The following is an 11900-nucleotide window of genomic DNA, read 5'->3' as shown; positions in this document are numbered from 1 at the left end:
TCATTTTTAACTGTTTAAAAATGCATTCCCTTTTAGTAAAATTTGATTACTGTTGCTGTTTAAACTGGTTCACTTTATGTTTATGCAAGAAAATACAAAACTGCAGTGAATGCATAATTCTTTGCATTAACTTCAGTAAAGAACTGTGAGTTCATTCTATCATTTTTGTTTCTTGCTTTATTTTTGTAGCAGAGTGATGTCTTCACATGTAATGTTTGCTGTCCTGAACCTCATTGCATAGACCAAGCTAACATCCAGGTCAATGACATACACCCTGCTGTACCTCTGCGATTAAAGACATGAGCAAATATATGTAGCTTGCCCATCATTTCTGCAGTAGTAATTGTTCATATAGTTTGTCAAAGTGTTTGCTAAGTACAGTTGATCTGTTTCCTCCTGCATATCTCTCTCAATTGCCATTTGGTGTTGCAAGGCTATATCCTATTTCTACGGGTTTAGGAGTGACACAAGGTGAACCCTGTGTCAAGGGTCCAAGTGTCAATGTTTCAAGTTCCTTCTAAGCTGACATGGTGATTATATTATAATTTGTGTGTCAGCAAATAAGTGGATGAATCACATGAAGTATAAGATTATATTGTCTAGGAAGCATACCTTTACTTTGTAGTGATGTCAGTATCAGGCTTTGTGTTGTACATATGTATGGGATATTTTAGGAAGCAGTGAGTTTTGATGATGTGCATGTGAACTTCACTGAGGAAGAGTGGAATTTGCTGGATCCTTCCCAGAAGAATCTCTACAAAGATGTGATGCTGGAGACCTACTGGAACCTCACTGCTATAGGTAAGACTGTAAATTTTCTTTTGCTTTTCAAAATAAGGAAAAAATGTTTCTGGGTTACTGATGATCATCTCTTGTTTCAATAGAGAACAAGTAATATTGAGTTGAATAAATCAGGTTCATTGCTGTGAAAATTCAGAGTAACTGAATTTTGCTTAATTCCAATACCATATTATTCATTTTATGGAACCGTGTTGTTAGGCTATTATTTGAAAGACCATCATACTGAAGAACAACACCAAACTTCTAGAAGACATGAAAGGTAATTTTTCTGTATAAACTGATACAAATATGCCTGTGAGGAAAGTATAATATGATCTGGAAGCTCTAAAAGAAAGCAAGTCTGTAAAATATCAGTCATTTTATTGTAGCTATAATTATAATAGTCTTCCAAAACTGTGTACCTCAGTGTCAGTTACCTGATTGGTGTTTGCAAGGCATTTCTGTAAGAAAGAAGAGAAGGAAACAATGCCTTAAGAGATTCCTTTATTTGATATGTATCTTCATTAAAACCATATTGTGAAACTACCAATTTGTATAGTATTTTATTTAGATGTTTGCACATTGAATATTGATAACATGTATCAATAACCTTCTAATAAACAAATGCTCCATGATAAAGTTGGTGATACTCATATTCTTGTAGTGAAAATTTTAAGTTTATTGTGAGGTCAGTTTATGAGAGTCAAGAATGTTTTCCTGGAGAAACATTAATCCATGTCTGCAATGAACAAAAAGTCAATGCATGTGAATTAAATGTAGAAACCTTTCATTTGCTCTGCTTTTTAAATGGGTATATCAATTGTCAGAATGGATGAAACCATGTGAGCATAGAGATACTAAAAGGCACAATGTACCTCTATCTATTTCAGAACAATGAGAAGATATGTAGTATTCTGCCTTTGGTAGACTTTCTGAATATGATAGGTATTTGCAGTTAATTGGTTTTCTGACTTTACTGGGAACATCACCAATATCACACTGCAGAAAATCTCCATAGGTACTAGAAGTTTTGGAAATTCTTCTGTTCATCCTGGTTCACAATGCTCCTGTAGTTTGATTCTTTTGTTAAACCTTGGTTCACAGTGCTACTGTGGTGTGATGCACATTGCAGGAAAAACTGAGAATGCATTCAGTGTTTTAATGCTCTGAGTTATCCCATATTTCTTATGACATGTGAAATACATCATATAGAAGTCTTATATAGAAAAAGGAGGCTATAAATGTGAGCCATGTAATAGATGCTCTTACCATCACAGGCATTTTCAATGAGTAAAGCAACCTACGGTGAGCAAGTACAACCATGAATATCAAAGTGAAAAACCTTAAAATATGAGTGTTCTTTATTATTAGATCAACTGTAAAATTTATTCGTATTTGTAAAATCATTGATCAGGTAATGAATGTGGTAAAGTTTTCACATGTGCCCATTATTGTTGCAGGCATGAAAGGAGTCATATTGGAGAGAAACCTTATGAATGTAATCAATGTGGTAAAGCCTTTTCATGTCACAGTGGTCTCCAATATCATAAAAGAACACATACTGGAGAGAAACCTTATGAATGTAATCAATGTGGTAAAGCCTTTTCATGTCACAGTAATCTCCAAATCCATAAGAGAACACATACTGGAGAGAAACCTTATGAATGTAATCAATGTGGTAAAGCCTTTTCACGTCACAGTAGTCTCCAGAGACATAAAAGAACACATACTGGAGAGAAACCTTATGAATGTAATCAATGTGGTAAAGCCTTTTCACGTCACAATCATCTTCAGAGTCATGAAAGAACACATACTGGAGAGAAGCCTTATGAATGTAATCAATGTGGTAAAGCCTTTCATGTCACAGTGGTCTCCAAATCCATAAAAGAACACATACTGGAGAGAAACCTTATGAATGTAATCAATGTGGTAAAGCCTTTTCACAACACAGTAATCTCCAAAAACATAAAAGAGCACATACTGGAGAGAAACCTTATGAATGTAATCAATGTGGTAAAGCCTTTTCATGTCACAGTAGTCTCCAGAGACATAAAAGAACACACACTGGAGAGAAACCTTATGAGTGTAATCAATGTGGTAAAGCCTTTTCACGTCACAGTGGTCTCCAATATCATAAAAGAACACATACTGGAGAGAAACTGAATGTCATGAATGTTGTAAAGCCTTTCCAGGACACAGTCATCTCTGAATACACAAAAGAAAATGTGCAGAGTGAAACCTTATGAATGTAGTCAATGTGATAAAGTCTTTGCATGTCATTGTACTCTCCAAACACTTGAAGGAACACATGCTTTAGAGAAACCTTACAGATGTAATGAACATGGTAAAGCCTGTGCCTATCTCTGTAGTCTCCAAAGACATAAAAGAACACAAACTTAGCAGAAACCTTTTGATTGTTCTAAAGTTGTAAAATGGTTTATGTGCCACAGTGGTTTCTGAATATAGAAATGAACACATATGAGAGAGGAACCATCTGAAAGTAATCAACATGTTAAAGCCTCTGCATGTCCTAATCATTTTTAAAAGCATGAAAGAATTTATAGTAGAAATAAACTGTGGTGATCTAAATTTGTTTGACCCTAAGAAGTGGCAATATTAAGAGATGTGCCTTGTGGGAGATGTTACCTTTTTGAAGGAATTGAATTACTATGGTGGTGGTCTTTGGAGCTCAGGCCAGTACAAAACAGACCCTCCTACCACTTGGCTGGAAGACAGTCTCTTCCTGGATGCCTTCTCATGAGGATGCAGAACTGTCAGCTCCTTCTCTACCATCATGGCTGCCTTCATGCTGACATTCATGCTATGATGGCAATGGACTAAACATTTGAAACTGTAAGCCAGGCCCAATTAAATATTTGCCTTTAACACAGTTGCCTTGGTTACAATGTCTCTTCTTAGCAATGGAAATTCTATCTAAGACAGAAGTTGCTGCCCCAGATTTAAGCATTGCTATGATAGGCCTCACTTTGGTTTTTTGTTTTGTTTTATGGAGCAATGTGGATTTTTAGACTTTGGATCTGTATATGCATTAAGTGGAACTGACTGGGCCATCCTAGTAGGAATATGGAACACATATGTACTAAGGGTGATTTGAACTTTGTATATAGTTTTATGATGTTTTGCTGAAGAATATTGATGCCTTTTGCCCTTGTCTGTAGAGTTCCTTGAAGATAAGGTAAACAGGTTGATGTTAATTGCATTAACAAAGGAAGTTACAGTGAAGCCAGCAAAGCCTTTGGCCTGTGTTTAGTCTCATGATGATTGTTTTGAGCAAGCATAGTAATCTTAGAAAGAAAATAAATATAAAATGTTAGGTCAAAAGAGAAACTCGAACCATGAAGTTGAATGAAGCTAAATTCTGTGATCAATGGTATTAAATGGAATTAAAGGTACGGTGACATTAGGGCAATATTCCATCCGCCTAAACAAATGGATATGAAGTTGGACAAAGGAGAACTGTATCGTATTAGGCATTATTATTACGTAGTTGTTGTTTTCATGTGGACACAAGATTTATCAGTATGTGTGAAATTGACAATTGATGGATTGTGATTACTATTCTGGGTTTTCAATTTGAAATCTACAAGGATATACTTAAGTCTAGGCATGGTGGTACATGCATTAAATCCCAGGAGATCAGAGTCAGGAAGATTTCTGATTCAAATCTTCCTTGTTCAAGTGTTCCTAAAACAGAACAAGTTTTAGGTAAAGAAAAGCTTAGGTACAGGCAAAGTGTTACACATATATTATCCAGTGTTCAGGAGACAAAGCCATGCAGATCTGAGTTCAAGGTTCGTCTACAGAGCAAATTCAAGCACAGCTGAGCTTAGGCAATGAGGTTGTTGAAACCTATAAAGCTGGTGATGATGTAATAGAAGGAGCCATGTTCCAGCTCCCGCAAGCAGAACTCAGCAGCCTTGTGCATGTGGCTCTGGCTTTAGAGGCAAGAATAGAAGGGACGACTGAGACAATTGATGCTGGTTGCCTGTAGTTAGAAAATTAGTGAGGATAAAGAAGAAACGAGCATCACTGAGGTGAAATCTTCTGGTGTTTTCAAACAGGAGAAAGAAGTTGTATTCCAGAGGTAGCCAAGGTTTACCTTGTGGTGCAGCTTGACTCAGTCCCCTGTAAGACTCACCCAGGTGACACTGGTTTAAGGCATGAATGTTTCATGCAGTGCAGCTAAGGCTTGGCACCATGAAGGGAGCATGAGAGGAATGCAGTCAAGACTGTTTGTCACAGAAGAACCCAGTGTATTGAAGATGTCAGTCCTGTGGGATGAGCAGAAAGGACAGCAGCAGCAGTTGAGTGGAGTCAAGCAGAACCTAGTGTCCTATAGAGGGAAGAGCTAGAGAGAGACCCAGCTCGTTTTGAGGAGCTGAGAATATCATCTGTGTATCTCACATACTGGAACAAGAAGCTGTAATTTTGAAATTACTTTGGAGACCCCAAGAGTTTTAGATTCCCAAGCTATGGGATACCTTCTCAGGAAAACTACTTTCAGGAAATATAATCAGCCAAAGAGAAAGAATTGTGCTGCAGTGAGCAGGGCAGGGAGGAGTTGGAGATCTGAAGAACACTTTGACATCAGACATGGGGATGCAGAGTTTGGAGATTTCCTTGCTGGCTTTTGGTCTTCTTTTGTCCCAGTATTTCCTCACATTGGTGATTAGGAATGGTGACCTATATCCTGTGAATTTGGATGTATATTATGTGCTATTTTTTTCAAAGTATAGGGGATTATGGTTACATGATTGGATGAATCTCAGAAGAGACTTTGAACTTTGGACTTTTAACATTTATGAGAGTTCTATAGATTATGGGGACTTTTTACTTTAAACCTCACATAACTTGTATTATGCTATTTTTAAATATGGTCCCCATGAAATCATGTGTTTTGTACAATCATAGGGGGGGCAGACAGTGGAATGTGGTAGTATAAATATGTTTGGCTCAGGGAGTGGGAGGAAGTTATTATGAGATGTGGCCTTGTTGGAGGAAGTGCATCACTATGGGGGTGGGCTTTGAAGTTCCACCCAGTGCAGAATGGACCCACCTACTAGCTCCCTGGCAGACAGTCTCTTCCTGGCTGCCTTTGGATCAAGAAGCAAAACTCTCAGCTTCTTTGCCAGCATCATGTTTTCTTGCATGCCTGCCTTGCTTCCTGCTATGATGAAAAAGGACTAAATCTCTGAAAATGTAAGCCAGTCCCAATTAAACTGCTGCTTTTATAAGAGTTGCCTTGTTCATGATTTCTCTTCATAGCAATGGAAACACTAAGATAGAAACCCTGTGTGTGTATTTAATATGGTCAGGTTTTTGCACAATTCTCCAGTCTTCATTATCATGAAAGAATGTGTGCTAGAGTCTAAGCATGCCCCCTGTGACTCAGGAAATACACCCTCAGTCTTAAAAATGCCTCCAGAGTCCTAATCATGCTTTCTGCATCTCAGGACAGGCCCCCTGAGTCTTAAGCATGCCCTCTGTGACTCTGGACAGAGTTTTAAACAGGCTCCCTGTATCACAGGACATGCCCCCATGAGTCTTAAGCACTCCCTCTGTGACTCAGGACATGCCCTTTATACATTTTTTTGGTTTTTCTTTTTTTCAGGGCTTTTAATAGTCATATGAAGGTCTGGTTCATTTCAGCTCCTTCACTGGCAAACCTGGGGGGTAGGGACTGCTTCAGTTTCTCTGCCTTCTCCTTGTCTGTGATGACCAGGGTGTAAAGGTACCTGCTGCAGCGGACCTAGAACTTCAGGTTATCCTTGTTCTTCTTGATCTTGATGGATTTGGCATTTTTCAGCTGAGCTGTGAGCAAAAAGTTCTTGATTTCCTCAAATTTCCAAGGCATGTCAAATTTCCAAGGCAAGGGGGCGTTCGGGTCTGGCATCCTCACGGGCGAGAATGGAAAACTTTTTTTTTTTTTGGTTTTTCAAGATAGTGTTTCTTTGTGTAGCCCTGGCTGTCCTGGAACTCACTCTGTAGACCAGAATGGCCTCAAACTGAGAAATCTACTGGCCTCTGCCTCCCAAGTGCTTGGATTAAAGGCCTGTGCCACCACCACCCAGCTGGTCCTATTCATCTTTAATGCCTGAGATTCTCTCTTCCTGTCCTGTTTTCTGGGTGAACATTACTTGTGTAGTTGTCAGGGCACAGGCAATTTCAATGGCTTGCTCTCAGGGACTTAGCAAGTGCTTAAGTCATTCCCTCCCTTATTCCCTCTATACTAGAGCTTGCCCCCCTGTGTCTCAGGACACACCCTCTGAGTTTTAAGCACACCCACTGTGAATCAGGACATGCCCCCTCAATCTTAAACATGTCCTCTGTGACTCAGGACACACCCACAGAGTCCTAATGGACATGTTTAGTATAATGAAGCCTTTGCACACCTCTGTCGTCTTCATCATTATGAAACTATTCATACTGGACAGTGGTTACATACTTTGCTAAAGCCGTTACAGCATGAGGTCCACTGAGATCCAACACTACTCCATCACAGGACAAGGCAAATGATAAGAATTTATTGTAATGAAGTCACTATTGATAAATCAGGGCCACAAAATTACACTCAGAAGCCCAGCTGCAATACCCTGGCCTCACCCCCACCCTGAACCAGAAAGTTATATAGCATCCAAAAGTCAAAACCACAAAGTCCTTTTGCCAAGTTACAGTGACATTTTTCTCCCAATCACTTTTTTTCTATTGTTAATGTATGTCAAATGATACAGAATGTAAGTTGTATGGTCAACACTATCACAGCCATTCGTTCTTTTGTGGTTAGAAACATGTATTATATTTTGAGGAATAAAACAGGAATAATAGAAATCATGGTTAGGGACAGTTGTTTTGCTTTAGGTAATAAAACATGAGTAATAAAAGCTGGTCAGATATTGTTAAGTACACAGGTCCCCTATGACCTGGAATTTAAACTTAGTTTCAGTTTATGATTAAATGAAGGGTGGTGACAAAAAGGCAGTCCTTAGGGCAAGTTTCTTTTGTTTCTTCGCAACATTTGTATGTTATAGGCATATTTGAATATGTAACAGAACACATTGAAGACATAACTTATAAATGTAATCAATGAGATAAAACCTTTTCACAATAAAGTCATCTATGAACATAGAAGAACACATCCTGGAGAGAAATGCTATGAATAAGCAATGTGGTAAAGCCTTTGCATGTGGCAGTCATCCTAGAAAACATGAGATAAAGTCATAATGCAAGAAAAACCCCATAAACGTGGTCAATGTGTTAAAGTTGTGTACTTTCTGATATCTTTATAGAAGACTAAACTTTTTAGTAAGTAATGAATCTATTAAAGAGTTTGTATATTACAATAGTCTTTGAGCACCTTCAATAATATCAAAAGTAATCTCTGACTACAAATAATTTGTATGATTTTACCCAACACACATTGAGTTACTCAAGGATATTCATTATGTAGAAAAAAATTGACAATCATTTCAGACTTTACGATGTCTCTCTATTTTGTTTACACTGGTAAACTCATTTGTACATAGGAAGGCCACTGGTTTTTCTTTTTTTTTAGTTAATCGTGTATCCAACAACTTTGCTGAAAGTGTTTACCAGCTCTGGGAATTGTCTTTGGGAAGTTTTAGTTCACTTGTGCTTACTATCATATCATCTGCAGATTAAGATAATTTTACTTCCTCCTTAAATTTACAATTTAATGTTAAGTTATTTAACATTGTAAAGTGCAATATAGGACTAGTTAACATTACATTGTAAATTGCAGTAAAGGACTAGTTAACATTAAGTTGTAATTTCAATATAGGACTAGTTAACTTAAAATTTTAGATAGTATTTTGAATAGATATGGAGAGAATGGATCACCTTCTCTTCTTTGTGAATTAGTGGAATTAATTAGAATTTCTCTCCATAATTTAATGTTGGCTATATGTGTGCAGTAAAGTGACATTATTACATTTACCTATGTTCCTTGTATCCTTAATCACTCCAAGAACTCTATCATACAGTGGGGTTAAATATTGTCAGAGAATTTTTCATCATCTAAGAGATTACAACTTTTTTTCTTACACTTCAATCACATTATGTTGAACCATCCCTGTACCTCTTGAACGAAGCCTACCTCATTGATCATGGTGAATGATCTTTTGACGTGGTTTCTATTTTATTTTATTTTTGTTTTATTAAATATTTTTACATATTTGGTTTTAAAGAAAAATTGGTCTACAATTCTCATTTGTTACTGAGTCTTTATATTGACTGGATATTTGAGCAACCATGGGTTCACAAAACAAATTGGCTAAGGTTTCTTCTATTTCTATATTGTTGACTACTTTGAGGAGTATTCTCATGAACTCCTCTTTGAAACTCTGGTAGGATTCTACCCTAAAATTCATGGCCCTGGCTGGGCAGTGGTGGCGCACGCCTTTAATCCCAACACTTGGGAGGCAGAGACAGGCGGATTTCTGAGTTCGAGGCCAGTCTGGTCTACAGAGTGAGTTACAGGACAGCCAGGGCTGCACAGACAAACCCTGTCTCAAAAAAAAAAAAAAAAAAAAAAAAAACAACAACAACAAAAAAATCCATGGCCCTGGGCTCTTTTTGGTGGCAGACTTGTAATGACTTCTCTTTTTCTAGATGTTTAGGCAGTTTGAATTGTTGCCCTTAGTTTGATTTAACTTTAGTAAGAGGAGCCTATTGAGGAAAATTTTACATTATTATTAGAAATTCCAGTTCGATGGAGTTGAGGCTTTTTAAAACTATGTCATTACCATTGTTTAGATTTCTTCATTGTCTGTTATTTTGTCCCCATTTTCATTTTAGATTTAATTAATTTGGATATTCTCCATCTTTTCATAAGGGTTTCACTATCTTGTCTAATAAAAGGCTCAAAGGACCAACTCGATGTTTCATTAAATCTTTGCATTCTTCTCTTTCTATTTTGTTGATTTCAGCCACCAAGTTGATAATTAACTGATGTCTAATCTAGTTTTTCATTGCTTACTTCTTTCTGCTATAGAATGTAAAGCATGCTGCTAAATTGCCAGTATGAGAGCTCTCCAGGTTTTTCATTCATAGTGAGGTGTTCAGCTTCCATGAGTTTGTAAGCTTTGTGTTCTTTCTGGTTTTGTTGATATCCAGCTGTAATTGATGGTGATCTGATAGGATTCATGGTGTTATTTCAATTTTCTTGTATGTATTGAGGTTGGCAGTGTGTCTGAATATGTATTCAGTTTACAAGTAAGTTTCATGAGGTGCTGAGCAGAAGGCATATTCTCCTGTATTTCAATAGAATGTTCTCTAAGTATCAGCTGGACTCATGTTCATGTTGTCAGTTAGGTGGAATATTTTTCTGGTTTTGTGTTGTTGTTTTTTTTTGGTGTTCTTGTTTTGTTTTTGGTCTGGAGAATTTGTCCACTGGTGAGGATGTGGTATTGAAATCTTGGAATATGGCTGGGCAGTGGTGGTGCATGCCTTTAATCCCAGCACTTGGGAGGCAGAGGCAGGTGGATTTCTGAGTTTGAGGCTAGCCTGGTCTACAGAGTGAGTTCCAGGAATGCCAGAGCTACACAGAGGAACCCTGTCTCAAAAAAAAAAAAACAAAAAAAAAAAACAAAAAAAAATCTTGGAATATAAGTGAATGAGTGTTATTATGTGATTTTAACTTTAAAACACTTTCTTTTACAAAGGTTGGTGACCATGTTTTTAAGGTGTAGGTATTGAAACTTGAAATGACATTTTTGGTGATTTTTTTTTCCTTTATGAAATTTGTAGTGTTTTTCTCCAATTCCTTTGATTAATATTGTTTATTAGTTTTTTTTGCTATATTTTAAAATGACTACAATAGCTCGCTTCTTTCGTCCATCTGCTTGGACTATCTTTTTACATCCATTTACCTTGAATTAATGCCCATTCTTGATGTTGAGCTATATTTTTTCTATGCAACTGAAGTTAGATATTTATTAGCATCTATTCTGTTAGCCTTTGTCTTTTTATTGGTGAACTGTGGTCATTTAAAGAGTCAATGAATGATGGTTGTTAACTCCTTGTATTTTGTTGTTGTTGTTGCTGCTGGTGGTGGTGGTGCTGGTGTTGGGGTATTTGTGTGCTTTCCTTTCTTTTGAAGATAATACAAGATTATTTACTACCTGTGTTTTCATGTGTATTGATAACTTCCTTGGGTTGGATTCTTTGTATATAACCTTGTGTAAGTTTGTATGTGTAGATAGATATTGCTTAAATTTCACTTTAGCATGGACTATCTGATTTTTCCATTAATAGCAATTAAATGTTTTTCTACATATAATAATCTGGGCATCTGTAGTTTCTGCAGCATATATGTTCAAAACCTTCTGATATTTACAGACACCAGTGAGAGGGCATCTGCAATTTCAATACATCTTCATTTATATATTTCTTGGCTTTTGACCTTGGCAGCTTTTAGTATTCTTTCTTTGTACTGGATGTTTTAATTATTATACAGGAAAGAGACTTCATTTTAGGGTCCATTCTGTTTGGTGTTTTGATGTTTCTTTTACTGTGATATGCAACTTTCCCTTTATGTTAGGAAATATTTCTTCTAAGATTTTGTCATCAATATTTTCTGAGAATTTGATCTAATATTCTTCTTCTTCTAGCCCTAGTATCCTTATGTTTTATCCTTTCATAATGTCCTGGATTTTCTAGATATTTTATGTCAGGAAGATTTAGATTTAACATTTTCTTTGTGTGATATTTCCATCCCTTCTATTATATCTTCAAGGCATGAGATTTGTCTTCCATCGCTGTATTCTGTTTGTGAGTCTTTCCTCTGTAGTTTCTCTTTGCAGCCCTAAGGTTTTGTTTCCATCTTCCCTCATTTTTTGTTTTCGTTATTGTTTCTATTTCCATTTTTAGCTATTAAACAGTTTTGTTTCCTTCTACTCTTGGTTTTTTTTTTTTTTTTTTGGCTTTATTTATGAGATTGGTTGGTTTTCTCCACTTTTATGTTTATGTTTTCCTGGCTGTCTTTGAGGTATTTATTGATATCCTCCAATTGTTTGTGTTTTACTGTATTTCTTTAAGTGATTTAGTCATTTTCATTTTAACGGCCTCTATTATCTTCACAT

The 11900-nt window shown here is 36.6% G+C and overlaps 2 pseudogenes; one reads left to right on the top strand and one right to left on the bottom strand.

The window, feature by feature from the left end:
* Positions 1–11900, top strand: part of LOC143433992 (uncharacterized) — a 137814-nt pseudogene that overhangs the window by 30646 nt on the left and 95268 nt on the right.
* Positions 6442–6655, bottom strand: LOC117696020 (large ribosomal subunit protein eL38 pseudogene; annotated as a pseudogene).

The sequence above is a fragment of the Arvicanthis niloticus genome, assembly GCF_011762505.2.
Source record: "Arvicanthis niloticus isolate mArvNil1 chromosome Y unlocalized genomic scaffold, mArvNil1.pat.X SUPER_Y_unloc_2, whole genome shotgun sequence".
Taxonomy (NCBI): domain Eukaryota; kingdom Metazoa; phylum Chordata; class Mammalia; order Rodentia; family Muridae; genus Arvicanthis; species Arvicanthis niloticus.
This window is presented reverse-complemented; position numbering and strand designations above follow the sequence as displayed.